The following is a 21,462-nucleotide window of genomic DNA, read 5'->3' on the forward strand; positions in this document are numbered from 1 at the left end:
TAGAAATTGAACTTGAGTCTCTATTGAAAAACCCAAACCTCCTACCAGAAATCAGAAGTTGGGGGACAAAAAGTTCTATTAGTTACATGCTATTACAATTTTTGGTGTGAAAATGCTATTCAAAGAAAATTATAGATAATGATATTTATTGAATAATAATACTAATAAAACATCTAGAAATTTAAAGTTGAAAAGTAACTTTTTTTATAATCAGATAATTTACTTCTAAAAGAGTACCTGCTACAAAAAATAAATACAAATTTAAATTATACAAGAAATGGTTTTATTTAAGGAAAATTGTTTTTTTTTTTATAAAAAGTATTCATTTTTATATAAAAAAAGAATGATATTCTATAGCAATGTTCATTTTTCTAAATAAATGATATTTTAAAAACAAATGATACTTTTTTTTTAAAAAATAATCAAGCTTAAAAAATAATATTTAGTTTATCAGTTAGGCGGTGGGGTATGGGAGCAGGGACCCGACGTGGCCTCCTTCCCCGACGCCCCCCCCCCCCCCCCCGCTGCTGTGATTTTGGTACCCACGGGGAAATTGCACCGATCTCCCCGATGAAGATTGTGTGCGTCTATGATGATGAGTTGGAAGTTGTTTATTGGATGGGAAGGAGTATGGCCGACCGGGAACACCACCTCCCTTGTAGAGGGCAAGGTCGTGTGAAGTGAAGGTGATGTGACGTTTAGGATGGTTGGGGAACATCAAACTACACCTCACAGTCTTAAAAGATGGCATGTACATTCACTACTTATTCAAAGTGACATGTGGCGTATGTAAATTATTTCGTAAGTAGTTTTTTAATGATTTCAAATTAATTTGTTGAAATTTGAATTAGTGAAAAATGTGTTTAGATGATAAAAACTAAATATAACATCTCACCAACAACAATTATACTTATATTAAAAACTATAAATATGTAACACCAATAATGGAAACTAGGAAACTATGCATCAAGGATATATTAAAAACTATAAATATGTAACACCAATAATGGAAACTAGGAACTATACATCAAGGATATCATAATGGGCATCCATGAAACATGTTTGTGCAGTATTAGACTCCATCGGCATTTGTGGGTGCTGGGTTGATGAACGCAGGGCTCATGTTCATGGTGAGGGGGAGGTGAGATGGGTTGGATGGGGTCGGATTGGGTTTTGATTTTTTAAATATTTTTATACACACATATATTTAATGTATAAAAATAAATTTATAAATCTTCCTATACTAATAAACAAAAATCCTTTTTGAAAACATGTCATTATCTGGTAATTTCTCACCTTTATTTTTCTATTTATCTCTTCTGTTAAATAATAATAATAATAATAATAATAATAATAATAATAATAATAATAATAATAATAATAATAATAAACATCAATTTAACTAAATCTATTTATCTCTTTTATTTTCATAATCTGAAATTGATTTTCTTTTCCACTCTAAAGTTTCAATCTTTGGCAATTTAAGTCTACATCTGAAATTGATTTCTTTTTTAACTCTAAAGTTTCAATTTTTGGCAATTTAAGTCTAAAGTTTCAATCTTTGGTAATTTAATCCCTTTGATTAATTTGATTTTTAACTTCTAATTCAAAATTTTTCATCTTTTTCAGTTTAACCCTTTTAATTTTTTTTTAACCCAAAGCTTTTCACCTATTGCAATTTAATCTCAACCCTTTTTTTACTTTCAACTTTGGTCCCTATACTTTTCATCTTTCACAAGTTCTCCGTTTAACGTGTCATTCTAAATTTCCGAGTTAACGCGCCGTAACGTGCGTGTGGGGTTCAACGTTTTTTCGTCTATTTTTTTCACGTTTGACAGACCCGTCGCAGTGCGTCTATTTTTCCCCATTTGATAGGTCTGTCGCAATGCGCGAGTTAGAGATTGACTTAGTTATTTTTTTCCTGGGTTTTACACACTCGCTCGTGGTCATGTGAGAAATATTTGCCTCTCATCTAACATGATATATATATATATATATATATATATAACTAATAAAAGAAACCACTTTGGGGACATATGTCGCTTTATAAGGTGGTCTTAATTAAAATTTTTAGAAGAGATTTGATGATAAAGATTTAGATAAGTGATAACCATATATTAATTATTAAAGTTAAAAGATTTTGATGACAAGAAACGTTTTTATATTATTTATAAAGATAAAGATAGTTTTAATTGTTTATATAAAAATTTATAATCTTTATCTTTATTTACTATCTAATAACCGACGGGTAATGAAAATTAAAAAAATAACATTTTTTTCTTTTAATGTTTTCTTTTACTTTTTCCGCTTATTAATAACTATTTAATTTAAAATTTCATTGATTTAACCATGTGTAATACTTAAGTTTCTAACCTATAATAAATAAATAAAAAATAAAGTAAAATGTTAACTTGTGTAATACACAAGTTTCTAACCTAATAATAAGTAAATAAAAAACAAAGTAAAATGTTATAATACATCAAAGTTCATTTTTTTTTCAAAAACATATATTGACGACCATATGTGTTAACCGATTATATTATATTTAATCAAACCGTGTAATACACGTGTTTATTTAACCCTTGCAATACACGTTTTTAAAGATGTAGGGAAAAAAGAAAATAAAAATTCATATCACCACGGTTACCTATGAAATAGATGAAAAAAAACCTTTAATTTTAATGAAAAATGAATGTTAAATGATCTGATTGGAACACTTTTGAAACTTGAGTTACTTAACTGGAACACTTTTAAAATTTGGTTAATATTCTACAAAGTTACCCCATAATATATAAAATTATATTTATTCAACCCGTGTAATACACGGGGTTATAACCTAGTATTTATAATATATTAAAGTAGGGGAAGTTTCAAATGAAAACCACTAGTTATTGTGAAAACTCGAAAACTAATTAAAAAAGCCAAAAAAACATACCAAATATATATTTTTTTTTGCATACCAATTTTCGCCATTTTTAATATATAAAAAGAAAATTCAAAAAAAAATTTATTTTGTAGTGCACATGTGTAATACTACACATGTGTATGTGTACTACACATGTGTACTACAAAAAAAAAATTTGAAAAAAAGTTTTTTTTATATAAAAAAACCAGCGATTTTTATAAAAAAAATTGAAAAAAAAAATGGTTTGTTTTTTAGGCTTTTTTAGTTAGTTTTCGAGTTTTCACAATAAAAGTGGTTTTCATTTTGTAGGATCGTTTTCAGACCCGAACGAGTCGATCAGAAGAGTTTTTCACCAAAACAAGAGGCGGAAACAAGTGTTTCGGTGTTATTTCAGCTGTATTCACTTTAACTTGTCGATTTTATTGATATAAAAGCCTTTTACAATCACGACGACACTTCGGCAGCACTTCGTGGCAAACCGGAAGACTTCACTCCTGATTTCGCTCCAACAGTACCTATTTATAGGCGTCCTTATTCCGCTTGAACACATTTCAAGCGGAATCACAATGTTTCAACTCAAGCGAAAACAGCTACTTACACTCTCAAGCGGAATCACCTGCTAATATCATTTTCTTGGATTCCGAGCCCTAAACAACCTATTTCTATACAAGACTCGATACAAGACGAAGTCGACAGACGGATGCACCAACAAACTCCCCCTCGGATGTTGACGGAGTCTTCAGTGTCGAGTTTTCGGTTGTCAAACCTTCAGTCTTTATCAGTCTTCGTGCTTCTCTTCGAAGTATTCTCCATTGTAAGCATCCTTACTCAATCTCTATCTTGATGTCTTCAGACTTCCCCTCTCAATGTGCTGGGATCGTAGTCTGGAAATCACCATCTGCTCAGATATCGAAATCTTGCTTAAGTCAATCTTCATTCCTGCAAACTCTCTACAACACATATAAGTTTCTCAAAGTTTAAATCTTTTAAAATTTAGAAACCATTTGCAAAAAAACATTCAAAAATGATTTATTCTTTGAAAACCATTTGAAAAATACAATCATTTTCACACACTTTTTTTTATCCAAACTTCATGTTTAGCACTTGGGATTTTGAAAGCCACCTTTTCAACATCAGTTGTCTAAAATATTTTTGGATTTTTCAAAATTTATGCTAAAACACACTGAAAATCTTTTTGGATTTTTGAATTTAAAAACGCAATAAAGAAATATTTACAGACAATATTTTTGTGAGTTCGTGCAAGAGAATCATATCAGTTTTTGAGACAAATCACTAACACCGTTAAGCTTGATTTCATTTTAAGTTCTAAACATTTCACCTAGATTGTCAGTATACTTGTCCACTTAAATTTTAACACAAACTTCAACTGTTCCGAGATATGAGATTAATGTCTTAAGAACTTAAACTTATTCGCGTGTCCCATCACTTGAATATACTCCCGTATCCAGATCCCAATATTCAGTCTTACAGGTGAGTATACCACAGATGATATCTGAAAAGGGGTTAGATGCGAAACCGTGAGAGCTCAGGTCAGAACTTCCGTTCAGCAGAGAGATGACGGCCCGACTTTAGGTGTGTCCCCTTTAGAGGATCTTTTCTTCAACAGCCCATGATTAGCATTTTTCAATGTTTCATCATTTTTTTAAGCTGAGGGTTGTGCTATGTTTCAAGCATTTGCAGAAAGTATTATACGGGGACTAGGTCAGAATTTCCATTCAGCAGAAGTCCCGGAATAATACCCCAGATAATACTGAGTATAAAGACCTAGTATCTCAGAAAAAAGGGACCTTTCAAACAAGATTTCGGGGGTTACCCATATATCCAAGAAATGTTCCCCACGAGATAAGCAAGTTTAAAATTTAGGTTTATATCTCGTCACAATCTACTAAATGTATAAAAACCTACTGACACATCCGTAGTGAGATTGTTTATCATATTTTTACTTTACATTTCTTTAGCATGTTGTGATAGTCCACTGATGTACTATCATTTCCTCTTTTATGCAACAAAAACTCATTTTTCATTTTATCATGTTTTTGGCTTTTACAAATTTTCTAATGTTTTTGGATTTTCTGAAAATTTTTTACTCCCCCTAAAATTCAAACACATTTAAAAAAAATTAAAACAAACTGTACAAGAACATGACAACTTGATGTGAATCACCTCAATTCTCCATCCACTTGGCATAAACAATCAGAACTCCCCCTCACAACAAACTATTTTCCCATTATGATTTCAAAACACTTAAGTTTGTTTTAATCAAAATGGTTTTTCCAAAAAATTAGTTTTGTTGATTTTACCACTTGTAGTAAATGGGGATCAAATCATCACATTGTTTTACCAATCTTTTGAATGATAGTTAAATCAAGTTCAAAATTAATGACCTTGATTAACCACTTGTAAGATCAAAAATCAAACACTTGAAAACATGCTTTTCAACCAATTACCACTTGTTGGTTGAATTCTCAAGATGCCGATTCCTACTCCACACTTACCAACCTGGGAGTTCCGGCAATTCAAACTTCTCAATTTTAAATTTTCAAAAACATTTTCAAGAATGATGCCGATTCATGCTCCACGATTACCAACTTGGGAGCTCCGGCAATTCAGGTCTTTACTCTTTGAAAAATATATCCACCCAAGCCTGACCATCCTTGGGTGTAACAACATCTTCTACACCATTACTTTCAACAGACTTGTGAACATTCATTTTGGAAGCATGGAATTCTTTCACTCCTTTGGCCTTACCATTGACCATTTTTCCGAAAATGTGTTTCACATTTCCGTTGAAAGCTTTTTCAACATCAAACTTATTCTTTTCAGAATAAAATTGATTTGAAGTTTCAACTTTCCCAATTTTCTTTCTAAAATTTTCAGCCCTTGTAGGTGGAAAATTTTCATCATTCACAGTTGGAACTGATTTCTCAACTTTTTCTTCAACACGTGGCTCTTCTGATTTTGTGGAATCAGATTCATTACCATAACTGTTTCCTGAACCCTTAACCACCCATTTTTGGTTTTTCAGATTTTCTTTTCTTTTCATCACATTCTTTGAACATTCACCAACCTCAAAGGTTGAATTTTCAAAGCCTGTAAATTTTCTAGTTGAAAGTTCAGTTTTCTCAACAACTTTTTCTTTTAGTTTACCAGAGACTCCCTGTTTTGTCTGTATTGCCTTTGGACAATTCCTGGCAATATGACCGACTGTTTTACATTGAAAACAGGTTCTTGTCTCTGTAGTCTTCTGAGCAACACTTTTCTTCATATCCTCTTGCTTCTTTGCAAGGAATTCTTTGTTCGTCTGCTTTCTGAATGCTTGCTCCTTTTCAGCCTCTGTCGTTTTTCCTGAAACAAACACAGTTTTTGGCTTATAAACTTTTTCATTTTTATAATTTTTCGGTTGATTAAAACCAAGACTTTTCTTTTTGAAATTATCATTATGGTTTGGTTTCTTTTGGAAACTATAACCACAATTGTAACCCATTTTCTTGTTAATTCTTTGTTGAACTCTTGAAGTGTATTGTTTAGGTTTTCCAGAAAGATTTAAATCTTTTATTTCAGAAATATTAATTTCTGTGATTTTGAAAACCTTTTGAATCTTTTCAATTTTAACACTCCTTATTGGAAAAATCTCATCAGAATATAATTTGTCAGAATCTTTCAAAGTATATGCTACTTTGACTGGTTCGTCATTCAAATTAGATTTTGATAGCAAAAATTCCTTATCATAAACCCGTTTGTCCTTTTTGATTGTTGTCTTTGACGTATCGGACTCAGACTTTGACTCGGATTTAGATTCTGTTTTTGACTCTTCAATGTCATCTCTATCTAACACCTGATCGACCACACTTTTTATCAACTTGGACTCATGATCAGTGTCAGACGATGTGAACGCAACATCAATATTTTCTGGCAAATTATCTGACGACCCTGACTCCCACTGTAAATTAGTTGCCTTTTTTACTCTTTCGAAATTTGGATTTCGAGGAGAGTATCCATTTTCGACCGGGGGCGGACATCTATTGTAGACAACACTTGGTTTCTTACTGCAAATTTTCACTTCATCCTATTTTTTTGTCTCGGACTTCTTTTCTTCCAAAGTCTTCTCTTCTTCAAAAGTCTTCATTCTTTCCACAATAGGATAAATCCTGTCAACAACAAAAGTAGAACATGAGTAGTTTTTCAATAAATTGTTAACTCTTTCAGTTTCAATTCTTTGTGTTACCAACTTCAATTCTAGTTCAGCACACTTTTCTGTGTAGTAGTTGACATTGTCAAGCTGTCTCATGTATGCTCCTTTAAGTGTATTCATCGCTACAGCTTGTTCACTACTTGAAACGTTGTACTTGTTCATTTCTCTGTTCAATGTATCATATGATTCTTTCAACCTTTTTATGTTATGTAGCAACTCGTTGTTTTGCTTGATCAAAGAATCACAATTCAAACACTTCTCAGGAACTTTGACTGCTTCAGTATCAGCTTTGATCTCAAATTCTGGGACTTCTTTGATTATTCTCACTGGAACTTCTTCTGTTCTTTTCTTCTTCTCAGCTTCAGCTTCTCTCCTTTCTTCTTCTTCTTCTTCAATTTTTCTCCATTTCTCCTCTTCAGCTTCCCTAGTTTTTCTGTATTTTTCTGCCAATATATATCAGAAGCATTAGCAACAAAAGCTTTAGCATTTAACAGCTCTTTCGCCATGAATTCTTTGTCTGGACAATAATTGTCCCAACTGAAACCTTCTGGCAATTTTTCATCTTCTTGATCTGCCAAGCATACTTAACTATCCTTTGGAATGTATTTATCCCAACTGAAATCACTATCCTTGCCCTGATTAACCAGATATGCTCTCTTTGAGTCTTCAATTTCTTTTCTATCATGTGCAGTTTGTGCCTGGTTTTGAGCCTGTTGTTGTTGATATGGCTGTTGTGTAACTTGATGATAAATTGCCTTTTTGTAGTAGTCGTTGTTTCCGAAAGGATTTTGAGCTCCACTCGCTTCTCGATTTGTACACTCTCTTTTGAAATGCCCTTTTTCCCTGCAACGAAAACACGTAACTTTAGACTTATCAAAGCCTAAAGTTGAAACATGTGCCTCACGAAAATCATCTCTGCCTGTAATTTGTTTGAACTTTTCAGCCCGTCTCAACACACTATCCATGCACCATTTTATATCCATCAATTCCATTTCCTCAGCATCAATTTGATCGTAATCCTCTTTCGTGAGCATTGGATTCCCGATCCTCCCTGCAACTAAGCCTCCATAGGATTCAAGCACTGTCACTAACAAAGACATGTGACTTTTAGCAACTTCCTCAGTATAATTCTGATCATTTTCACGTTTTAAGGCAATGTTGCATTGAAGAACTTTGCCACTCTTTCTTGTAGAAAACTGTGGATCATATGTTGGAAATGAAGAAAATCCTGTTGTGCTGCTTGATCCCTGAGATGAACTTTCAGAAGAACCTTTTGCATTAAAAGCAGTTTCAACCTTGGGAGAGAAATTTGTCTTTTCACTAACACAACTTTTAAAATACAAACCGATATCTTGTTCTCCATCATAGTTCTTCATCCTGGCAATCTTTCTTTGCTCCATCTCTTGAGCTTCCAGATGTTTGATGAACTCACCCAGTGTCAACTTTTTATATTCTTTTCTATTATTCCTCAACATCATCAGATAAGTTCCCCAAATATCATGTGGTAAAGCATCAGCTAGTTTCTCAATCATCTCATCTGTATCCTTTTTTATGCCTAATTTCGTCATATTTCTCACCAAGTTACAATATCTTTCAATAATTTGCTTGGTGTTTTCTGATTTCAAACCCCGAAATAGATCAAATTCTTTCTTCATAAGAGACATCTTGTTCTTGAGCATATCATCACTTCCCAGAAATTTTGCTTCCAATTCATTCCAAATCGAATATGCACTTCCATCATGCTGAAGCAAAACCAAGATGTCCTCCTTAATCGCTTGCTGTAACAGACTCACCATCAATTTCTCATCTCTATACTTCTTTTTCTCATCAGCACTCATTTCTCTGATTGACATTAACTGATTACCGTTCTTTGTTGGCCTTTCATATGGAACTTCAGTATGCTCCCCTGCATCTAAATGATAAGCTTCAACCCAATTGCCAAAACGTTTGGACCAACCGTTATAATCATCAATATCCAAAAGCTTAGGTGGTTTCTGTGATGTCCCCGTTTCATTCTCAAGCAATGTACTCTGAGTAATGTTCATTGGACCAGCAAAGGCGTTATAAAACTCGTTCTCCATGATTCAATTTTCAAAAGTTCACAAACTGCCAAGTTCAAGCGAAATAGCAAGAGTACACTTTCAAGCGAGATCTCTTTTTGAAGCGGAATCAACAACCACACTTTCAAGCGGAATATGCACTTGAAGCGGAATCACAAAGTAAGTTCAAGTGGAATCAATCTTTGAAGCAGAATCAAGTTGATTCAAGCGAAATCAGTCACAATCTCAAGCGGAACCCTGGTTTCAAGCGAAATCACTCAAGCGAAATCACTCAAGCGAAATGATATTTTCAAGCGGAACCAAGGCAAATTCTAAGCGGAATCACAATGACGTCATCATTTCGAACCATATTTCAAGCGGAATAGCAAAAATATCAAGTTTTACTTCGATTTTAATTCTGAAACTTTCAAGGATTTATCAAAACATGATTGCGCGAGTTATGTGAAAAATTGAGCCAATTTTACCGTGGAAAAATTTTCAATTTTAAAGAAGAAGGTGTAGAAAATAGAAAACACAGCTGAAATGGCAAGAACTCTTCCTCCTGTGCTCTGATACCACTAGTAGGATCGTTTTCAGACCCGAACGAGTCGATCAGAAGAGTTTTTCACCAAAACAAGAGGCGGAAACAAGTGTTTCGGTGTTATTTCAGCTGTATTCACTTTAACTTGTCGATTTTATTGATATAAAAGCCTTTTACAATCACGACGACACTTCGGCAGCACTTCGTGGCAAACCGGAAGACTTCACTCCTGATTTCGCTCCAACAGTACCTATTTATAGGCGTCCTTATTCCGCTTGAACACATTTCAAGCGGAATCACAATGTTTCAACTCAAGCGAAAACAACTACTTACACTCTCGAGCGGAATCAGCATGATATGATATTTCGCTTGAAATGACCAACTGTCATTTCAAGCGGAATCACCTGCTAATATCATTTTCTTGGATTCTGAGCCCTAAACAACCTATTTCTATACAAGACTCGATACAAGACGAACTCGACAGACGGATGCAAAAACACATTTGAACCATCCCCTATTAAAGTATTGAATTATAATTAATACAACATCAACCAACATGCTCAATCAATCTTCCGTGTCTTAGATGGTAGTTCGTGTGCTTACAATTTTACTGCGAACTAGACATCATCATCATCATACTCAATAAATCACACCAACAGCAAAGCTAAGGTAGGGTCTGAGAAGAGTAAGATGTAGACAGCCTTACCTCTACTCCGTAGGAATAGAGAGGCTGCTTCCAGTGAGACCCCCGGCTCGATAGTAGTTTTGCATCAAGCCTTGGACATAAGGCACATAACACTCAGCAATTGAGATACGCAATTGAGACAACTGCTGATTAGTGCATGTACCCCCTTGTCTTTCGGCTATCAACGCCACCACATGATGCATGATTAACCATCCCTTCTTTTAACGTTATTTTCACAAAATTAGTAAAATAACGTTAAAATTAGTGCACTTTCACTTTTGCCCCCCGAACACCCACACATATATACATTATATGCGCATACATTACTTCGAACTAGACACAATACATAAAAGAATACTATCTTGCATATCATGGGTGTATATATATATCTTGAATGAGCTACACTGATAAAAAGTTTACATACCACAAAGCCCATTATGCTAGAATTTATACACTAATGTGAGAATACAAGAAAGAATGGTAAGAGGGCCTATGGTGTCCTCCAACTCAGCGTGCAATTGTACATGTAGCGATTGTTAGTACATTCATGTCTATAGCCTTCGTCAATCCGAGCCGTAGCGAGAAACAGAAGAAAACAAGTCGTTATATTAGTGATAACTAGACAAAAGGCAAGGTGGCATAATTGTAATTAATGAGAAATCTCATTAAATGCCTTGGACTATAAATAGGGAGCTTTATGTTTAGATTAAAACTTTTGCTACATTTGTCATTTGGAGCTTTCTAGAGTTAGAGAGAGAAACTAGAGAGAGAAAGTGACATCGTGATTCAGGTTCTTGTACGTTTTCAGATTTGATTAATAGAATCACGTTTATATTACATCATGTGTGTTAGGTCGCGTTCGTGTACGGATTCCGCACGTTATACGTTCGTTTTGCAATTGTTTCGGAGTCAAAACCGGTCCTACAAGTGGTAGCAAAGCTAGGAGCTCGATTGCACGATCAAACACATTGATTCGTACCAGATTTCAGCCAGATTCAGATCCGATTTCATCTATTTCTTCATCTTCTACCTATTTTTCACGGTTTTTACTGATTTTCGTCAAATCGAACAGGTTTTTACGGTCCCTTTCAGCTGAGTTTTGGATATGTTGTGCGTAAACATCTGATCTACAACCCTACCAAGTTTCAGATCGAAACTCCTAGCCGTTTAGGAGAAATCGAAGTTTTTCCGTTCGAATTCGCGACATAGTTGCAGGTTCGCTTTTACGAACAAGCGAGATCCGCTCAAACGAACCTGGATGGTTCGCGCATAGTAACATTGTCAGTAAGGTCCGCTTTTATGGTTCAATAAAGGTCCGCTCCATATTGCATGCTAGGTTCGCTTATTGTGACATTATTCGTGGTCCGCTTTTGTGAACAACTGATGGTCCGCTCATGTATATATGTTTAAGTCCGCTTGAATGAACAATTGTTGGTCCGCTTATTCGACCACTTTGTGAGGTCCGCTTATAGAATAGTTGAAGGTCCGCTCATACTTTCAATAAATAGGTTCGCTTATTCGGCCCAATCAGCAGAACTTGTTGTGAGTTTGTGATCCAATCAAAAATCAAAACAAGTAAAGTTGTTAGGTTATTGTTTCTTTTGCACGTGAAGTGAGGCCAAATCAGCTGACTTGTGAATATTTGATGTCGGTTTAGTGATCATAGAGGCCCAATCAAGAGTTAAATGTGATAAATGTTGTTGGTTCTGTGGTTTTAGTTGTTCAAAAATATATTGGTCCAATTAAATCACAATTGAACTTTAAAAGGATGTCAGTTCATTTGGTTTAACGGCCCAATCAGTGATCTTATAACATACGGCCTAATCAAATAATACTGCCATTTTGTTTGCATGTGAGCCCAAGTGACATCAGACATAATTGGTCCAATTGTTGAAGAAGATTGCAAGATTGCATGTGAACAGGTCACAAGGTGTCAGTTAGCCCATGTGATTAAATTTGGTGGTCCAATTACATTGTGTTGCACACTGATCAAATTTCTTGAAGGCCCAGTTACATTGCTGCACAGTCACATTTTTATTGAACAAATTGTACATTAATCACATTGCGGCTCAGTCCCATGGCTCAGTTACTTGATTGATTCACAAAAGTCAAAGTGGGTGGATTGTTTGGTCCAATCAGTTGTTATGCTTAAAAGTTGTCAAAATATGTGATCATTAATAACATGTGAACGACCCTATCATATTTTTACAACATAAATTGGCGGCCCAATAATACTTGTTGTTAAAGTTTCAGAGGTGTTATCTACCAAATAATACTTTTTGGTCAAAGTCATCGATCCAATGAGGTGCTAATATGCTATAGTGTGTGAACTCTTAACAAGCGGCCCATTTATTAATAAATAAACAGTTTTTGGCCCAAGTTCAAAGCATATCAGTTCAAAAGAGGTGGTCCAGTTCATTTGAACCTTGTCATGTCATTGGAAAAGGTCATTTGAATATTGATCCGGGTCATAGCACTTCATACGGTTTGACAACTTAAATCTCAGTTCGCATCAAATTCAGTCCACACAGTCTGTTAACCTTCAGTCCGCACAGAATATTCACTAGTTCGAGTATTATTTTGATTCAGTTATTTGATAGTGTTTGAACTGATAAGTGTTTGTTTGTGTGTTTGATTCAAGGTAATTCGAGATATTCAAGGTTTGAAGACTAAAGCAATGACTGCTGAAGTAACACTTACTCGTGAAGAAAGACATGCACGTCTGAGATTGGATGATGTATATGATGCTTACAAAGAAGCAACACGAGCAGGAAGGTGGAGCAAAGAAAAAGAATGCTATGTTGATCCTCAAGGAAACCCAACGGTTGATCCGAAGACAGTTGATCTTGATGCATTAGTTGCTGCTATACCTACTATGAGTGTTTGGTGCAAAGGCCTTAGGGAGATTCCAACGGTTGATCCGAAGACAGTTGAAGAAGGTATTCGGAAGGTAATATTTGCAAGTCTGGGGAAGAAAAAGAAGAAGACAGCTGAAGAAATTGTGACTGAGAGTGAGAAGATGGTGAATGAAGTGAAGAAGGTTGAAGAGAAAGCCAAGGAAGTTGTTGAAGAGAAAACGCAAGTGACTGAGGAAGATCAGATTCAGAAAGCAGAAGAAACCACAGTGCCAGTCACTGAGGTAATGAGTCAAACTGATACTTCTATTAAAATTGATAATGAAGCTGAACAACAATGCCAGAAATGCATGGAAACGTGCAGTTCTTGTATTGAGAAAGATGAAAAACTCAACAACAGAGACATTGAATTCGCTAAAATAGAAAAAATTTTCAAAGAAAAATGTCATGAGATGATTGAAAATGAAAAGTTTTTGAAACAAGAAATTGAAAAATTGAAATTAAAATGTGATGATCTTGAAACAGAAAACAAGAAATTAAAAGAAAAGTGTTCAGCTGATTGCAACGAATGTGTTCCAAAAGACATCAAAATTCAAGAGTTGCAAAAAGAATATGATGTAATGAAATTGTCATATGATACTGTAAAAGAAGCATATGAAACTTTAAAAAGTAAAGTCAAAAGTCTAGATGATAGATTGTGTGCTTGTCAAAGAAACACTAAATTTCTTGAAGCTAGGTTTGAAGATAAACAAAGAGTGTTAAACCAATATATTGATGATGTTGCTAAGCTTAAACAAGAATTGGCAGACAAAGAAAAGTTGGTCAATAAATTGCAAAGCTATCATGCATCTTCATATATTCTGGAACGTATTTTCAATATCACACCCGATGAGAAAGAGTCTGAAAAGAACAAAAAGGGAATAGGGTCTGAATACCATCAAGTTCCACCACCGTTGGAGAATAATTATACATTCTATGATGGCAAAAAAGTGGAAAAAGTAATCAACATGGTTGATCAGTTACCCGATAACATCGATGTGACTTATACCAAATCTGATGATATCAGTGATTCAGAGGTGGTAGGTAAGGTTGTTGAAAGTGTTTTCAAAGAAGAGTCGGTTGATACAGGTAAAACTGAATCACAATATGAAAATGAGGGAAATTTTCATGATGGATATCTGAAAAACACAAAATCCGAGAAAAATTTGAATGATGATTCAAAGGGATTGGTTTATACCATGATTGGATCAGACAAATTGTTCTTAGATGTTGTATTCCCGATTCAGAATGTGATTTCAGAAAAGGTTGATCAGGTTTTCAAAATGGTTGAGATTGAAAAATCTGAGATTTCAAAGTTTGCTGGTAAAGGTCACAAAACTTTTTATAACAAACCGGGTGTCAAAAAGAAAAACATGAAGGCTGGGTTGGGTTATAAAAGGAAACAAAATTGGAAGAAAAATGTGACGCCAAATTATCAAGAAAAAATGAGTTTTGTTCACGGAGATAGTTTAGCAAAAGAAAAAGAACTTAAAATTGGACGACAGTGTAATGTTGAGTTTGAGGCACAAAAGATAAAGCAACAACCACAGGTCAAAGCTGTGTCCATGAGAACATGTTTCAAATGTGATCAAAAAAGGACATCTTGCACGCAAGTTCCAAATCTAATACCTGTGGATGTTGTTCAAAAGAAGATTGATGCTGAGAAACAACAATCTGAGAATGTCAGACAAAGGTCAACCAAATTTGATTCGAACCAAACTTGGAGGTATAACACAAATAAGTTTGCTTCAAATCAAAATTGGAAATCAAATCCTAACAGGTTCAATTTAAGACAGACCTGGAATTCTCACACACCCAGATTCAGAACAACACAAAGTTGGAAAACATCAGTTGATATGACAAAACCCCAAGAGTTTTGGAAACTAAAAGTTGTTGTTCAAAACCAAAGTGTTCAAAAAGATTCACACTTTTACAAACGAGGAACACCAAAAGGTCAAACATGGAGTGTTAAGAAACATGTTGATTCGGTAAAAGATGAGAGAGTTAACGTTAAAATTGAGAAAGTATTTATGAAAAATGACAATGAATTTCCAGCATTGAATGAATATTGTGTTGAAATGCCTAAGGTCCAACAGACCTGGGCTAAATTGTTCAAGTAATTCAATTAGTTGAATGTGCAGGTGCTCAAGAATACTGAAGATTGTGAGATTGAAAGTTGGAGCAGCCTGGCACATGAAGAGGAAGCAGAGGCTGCTGGACCCTGTGTTGGTTGAAACAGGGAGTTTATGTGTTTTTTGTACATAAATAAACAATATTTCAAAAACTCTAAAAATTAGAAAATTAAAAACCAAAAATATGTGTTGATTGAATACGCCGAAACCCTCACGGCTGAACAAACATGATTACATTCACCAGATTGAAAAACGGTTTTCAAACTGTAAAAATCAATGTGTTGTAAATCATGGGGGTAATTACTGTTTTTAGTGAAATTCAGTGCACAGTTAGTAGAACATGGATAGCGAGACAAAGCTATCAGTATCGGTTTGTCAAATTTCTTTTAATGGTTTTGCATTTTAGGGGGAGAAAAATTGTCAGAAAATACAGAAACATTAGAAAATTTGAAAAATACAAAAACATGATAAAATTCAAAAATTCGAGTTGTTGTGTAAAAAGAGGAAATGATAGTACATCAGTAGACAGTTACAGTATGCTAAAGAATTGAAATGATTAAATAGCATTAAACAGTCTCACTGATGATATGTCGATAGGTTTTTATACATTTAGTAAACTTTTCGGGATATAAACCTAAGTTCAAACACTTACTTATTTTGTGGGGAACACTTCTTGGATATATAGGTAACCCCTGAAATCTCGTTTGAAAGGTCTCGTATTCTGATATATTAGGTTTTTATACTCGATGATGTCTGGGGTATTATTCCGGGACTTTTGCTGAACGGAAGTTCTGACCTAGTCCTTGGATAATGCTTTGCCTCAAATACTTGAAACATAGCATTATAGCCCTCAGTTGATTAGACAATAAAATTGATAATCACCTGTTGTAGCTAAAAGATCCTCTAAAGGGGACATACCAAAGTCGAAACCGATATCTCTCTGCGCATACGGAAGTATCGACCTGAGATCCCTCAGTATGTCCTAATTTATGTACAAACATCATTTTAGTATAATCACATGTATGTCTTAATATTGAGATTCTGGATACGGGAGTATATTCAAGAGGTGGGACACATGAATGAGTTAAGTTCTTAAAACATCTAATTCGTATCCTGAATCAGTTGAAATTTGTATGAAAATTTAAGTGGATCAGTATATCGACAATCTAAGTGAATTGTTTAATTCTTAGTGTGTAACTAAGCTCAACGGTACTTGTGACTTGTCAAAAACTGATATGATCCTCTGACGCATACTCAAACAAAAATATTGTCTGTAAATATGTTTGTATATATTTCTTTACTGCTTTATATTTTCAGAAAATACAAAAAGATTTTGATTTCTGCTTTATTTTCGATAAATCGATGTCTGATTGGCTGAGTTTCAAAATCTAAATAAGCTGATTGTGTTTCTGAAAATAAAACAAGTTCATTAATTTGATACTTGATTTAAAATCAAAAATTTCAAAAACAGTTTGTGATATCTCCAAGGTCATTAGTTTGGAATTGGACGATTAACTGTGAGGGAGTTGGATTCTTTAACACTGCCAAATCTGTAAAGATTGTTGATAGGGGGAGTGATTTAGAGAGTTGAATGTTCAAAACGTTGTTACTTATAAATGTCTGAGTGTTGCAGATGTTATACCAGACTACGATCCCGAAAGTCGAGTCTAAGGGGGAGTCTGAAGACGAGCTCAACGCAAACGGAAGCGTGCAAAGAGCCAGGTATCGTTTCTGGAAGAGCTTGTAACTGGAAAGCTAGGTGTCGATCCCAAAGCACGGAAGCTTGACGAAAGGGGGAGCCTGAAGAGTTTACCGAAAGGGGGAGCTGAAGCTGAAAACAGATCCACGGGGATTCTGTTCAAACAAAAGAGAGTCTACATTGATGAAGACGTGTTAAAGCTTCAAGAAGACTCAAAGAGAAAGACAAGACGCTACGAGATTGACTGCGGCAATATCCAAGGGGGAGTCTGTTAGTACATTCATGTCTATAGCTTTCGTCAATCCGAGCCGTAGCGAGAAACAGAAGAAAACAAGTCGGTATATTAGTGATAACTAGACAAAAGGCAAGGTGGCATAATTGTAATTAATGAGAAATCTCATTAAATGCCTTGGACTATAAATAGGGAGCTTTACGTTTAGATTAAAACTTTTGCTACATTTGTCATTTGGAGCTTTCTAGAGTTAGAGAGAGAAACTAGAGAGAGAAAGTGACATCGTGATTCAGGTTCTTGTACGTTTTCAGATTTGATTAATAGAATCACGTTTATATTACATCACGTGTTACGGATTCCGCATGTTATACGTTCGTTTTGCAATCGTTTTGGAGTCAAAACCGGTCCTACAGCGATACCGAGTACTGAGAGGATTAACGTAGGCAAATCCCATATTGGTTATGGACATGAGAGATACTTGGTTCTTAAGGAATGACCCGTCTATTTAAAAATCATAAACGCTTTTTGTCACACCCTGACCCGCAGCGGATATGGTGCGAGGTTGAAGGGGTAAGGTGCCAAAAACCTTGCTTCAAGTACTTGAGACCATACCACAACCTCGTCTTTAAGCTTTCTTTAATAGACCTTGCACGGCCGCGCACTGGTCCTATAAAGAGAACTTAGAAAGAAAAACGATGTTCAACACCTGCGCGCCAAACGGAAACTAACAAATCCTTGCGCTGATCTCCATAGCAGATAGGATAAAAATCCTAGCAAACACTTCCGCATAAATAATGTCCAGACTTGTATAAAAATAACTTCTCTGTTACCACGAAGTTAACGTGAGGAAGAGTCGCACAGGATTACAGCTGTATCCTTCTAGAAGACTCTATCATGCACCACCATTCGGTTATAACCGAATGGCCACGTGGCGTCATACCAGGCTCCCTCAAAGTCACGATGATGGCATGAAATTGAATAAAGATCTACACTTGCCCGCTTTCCACGTGGCAACACCCTAACCATTGATCAAAATCACGATCCGTGTGCATACACAAATCGTTAGCGATTAATGGGAGAAAAAAATAACCGCTCACAGAAAAGGCACTTTCCGTCAACTTTTCATCAACAAATTTTGTAACACCCCAAAATATGCAAATTATTTATGTTACCTAAAATGTCTAGTCATGTTATATTTAACCTAGTTAAGTATTTATGTTAGAAACTTGATTAGAAGGAAGGATATATGACAAATAAACAATCTAAGTAATTAGAGGGACTAAACTTGTTAAAAAGGATGGATGTTTTAATAAAAACAAATAAAAGAAAAAGGAAAACACAAACACACATTCTGGTGTGTTTGTGTGGATCGACCAGAGCAAGGGACCAAAGGGAAGAACCCTAACTTCATGAAATTCTCAAATCAAAAGGGAATTAAGAGCCCAAGTGGATGCATGAACTCAAAAAATCGAATAAACTCAACGATTGGTAAGTAAAAATTTCTGATTTTAATGATTTGAAGAAAGTGGGTTTTAACCTAATCATGAATTTTCGTTGAAATCTTATGTGATTCAGAGCTAGGATTTCATAATAGTTGAAATATTAGCTTGATTGCGATTGTTTAGTTGATTTAAGCCCTACACCCATTTGTTGTACAAGTATGAAGAACATAATGATTTAAATGAATGTTAATAGATGAGAATTGTTTTATGATCATGAATTGAGATAGAGAAATTAGATGAGCTAATGTATGATGAATGAAAAAAACATGAATTTGATTGAGTCTTGTTAGGCTAGATGGTGTATAATGTTATGAATATTTGTACTATGTGCATTGTTGATGTAATGCACACCAAGTGCTTGATGAAATGCCTTAACAAAGATTTCAGCCTTGTTAGTTATAAACTCCATATGAATTGAATGTATTTTGAAGTAAGTGTAAGTTTATGATGTCTTATCCATTGGTGTGTGTAAACGAGTATGAGACATAAATTAAAAGTATGAATGGTTATGTATAGGTGTTAAGGAAGAGAGTTCAAGTCAAGCGAAGCAACAAGGGATTCAAGATCGAGGTACGCTACTTGTAAAATTCATGATTTTAGTATATTGTTGTGTTTAACGAGATGTGTCAATTGAATCGAGTATGAAAATGGTATATGTGTAGACCCTTTTATAAACGGGTCGAACGATGAGATTGTATGATTAGAAGGAATGGTATGAGGTTCCATTTGGAACATACTTGTGAGCAAGAATGAAAGTATGTAGGAGTGTACAAGTTGCGGATGTCATAATGGTTACAAGTCCGTAAGTTATATTCTTGAGTTTAAAGAAAGAAATTTAGTTTTAATGAGTTTGCTTTGTTATGGCTATGTAGGTAAATCTCAAGTTTAGCTTTCAAGCTTCGTCTGGTTCGAACACACTTCAAGGCCCGCCTCATGTTCCGCTAATTATGTAAAGAAGATAACCCTTAATATTTTGGTCGCTTGGCTATATCTAGTAGTTAAAAACTTAGTTCTTGTTATGTATTTTGAACTTAACGAATTTCGTATGCGTGTCAAGGTTGTTTGATGGTATATATTATGTCCTTTTAAAAGTGTCGTGTTAAACATATATTTTGAATGTGAAAAACAGGGGACCGCTCCTATTACGAATAGGTCATGCCCAAATTTCGTTAGAAAAAGTGCGTTGTTATTTAAATAATTTAAAAGAAAAATTTTGGGCGTCACAATTTTCCCGCCCAAACTTCAGCTATAAATAGAAGGATAATTCAGGTATAATTCTCAAGTTACATTCACTTCACTTTCACTTCTTCTTCATCAAACCTGTACTTATTCTCACGCTGGAGGGTGGTCACGGAGAGAACCTCCATTCTCCCCGTGGCGAGTCTAATGCCTGTTGTTTTTGCAGTGATTATTAGAGGAAGAAGATCATTCACCCACGAATCGGACGAGAAGATTTAACCTTTTTTATGCAGATTCAGGTTCAGTTAATTCCGGTCAATTAAACCAGTGTTTCTTCATTGGCGCCCACCGTTTTCTCAGTTTTTATTCATCTCTTCTCGTTTCAATTCGTTTTCTCTTCATTCTTTGTTTCATATGGCAGAGAACTCGACAATTCACCCATCAAGTCCTCGATCTGAAATAAAGGGTACTGAAACCCGTGGTATCCAGATCGACGGAATCATGGGCAACGTGGACATCAACAGAAGTTATCTAGAGGAAAAGGGCTCCGTGGTACAAACGGGGGTTCATAATCGTCCAGATCTACTCTCGGAGGAAACTCCAGAATACTGGTTCACCAGGTTCCAGAACGCCATGAACCAAATTTTTGCACAAAACGTCAGATCTGAGTTACTATACAACAGATCTGATACTCAAGAAGTAAGCAAGGGAAAATGCAGCACTGCAACGTTGGACCCACAGTTAGCTCGTCAGTGGGACATCCAATTCAGTAGCCAAGGAGATATAGCACAAAATTCAGAAGATAACAATCACCAGGAAGTCAAAGCAAGACAGATAAATACGGTATAAGGAGGTCCCTCGCGAAGGCCAAACAAACGAAGGCATAATCAGCATTGGCGAGAGCAACATGTAATCTTCCCTGTTGTCCCCATAGGTCCTCAAGAAGAACGTCCAGTAATTATCACCGGCATCTTCGGCCATTACCGGACTGATTATATGTTCATAGATACAGGAAGTTCAATGGATATAATCTATGAACAATGTTTCAAGCAACTTGACCCAGAAGATAAGGCACGCTTAAAACCAGTCGATTTTCCTCTCACTGGTTTCTGCAACGAAGCTATATTTCCGCTGGGGTCAAATCGCTTTTCCTGTGACTCTCTCAGACGGCGAACACTCGCGCACTGTCACAGTTAATTTCATGATTATGCCAGCAACGTCGCATCATGATTTACTACTGGGGAGACGATCCCAGAGAGAAATCAGCATGATTACCTCCATACCACACGCCGCTTGTGGTTTTCCGACGGAAACCGGGGTAGCAATTTTGTATTCCAGCAAGAAAGTTATGTATGAGGACGATGAACCACTAGCAAAGGTTGCCAAACCTTCGACATCAAATGAACCAGAAAAATGGGTTCTCATCGAGGAGCATCCGGAA

Source organism: Helianthus annuus, chromosome 9, assembly GCF_002127325.2.
Source record: "Helianthus annuus cultivar XRQ/B chromosome 9, HanXRQr2.0-SUNRISE, whole genome shotgun sequence".
Taxonomy (NCBI): Eukaryota; Viridiplantae; Streptophyta; class Magnoliopsida; order Asterales; family Asteraceae; genus Helianthus; species Helianthus annuus.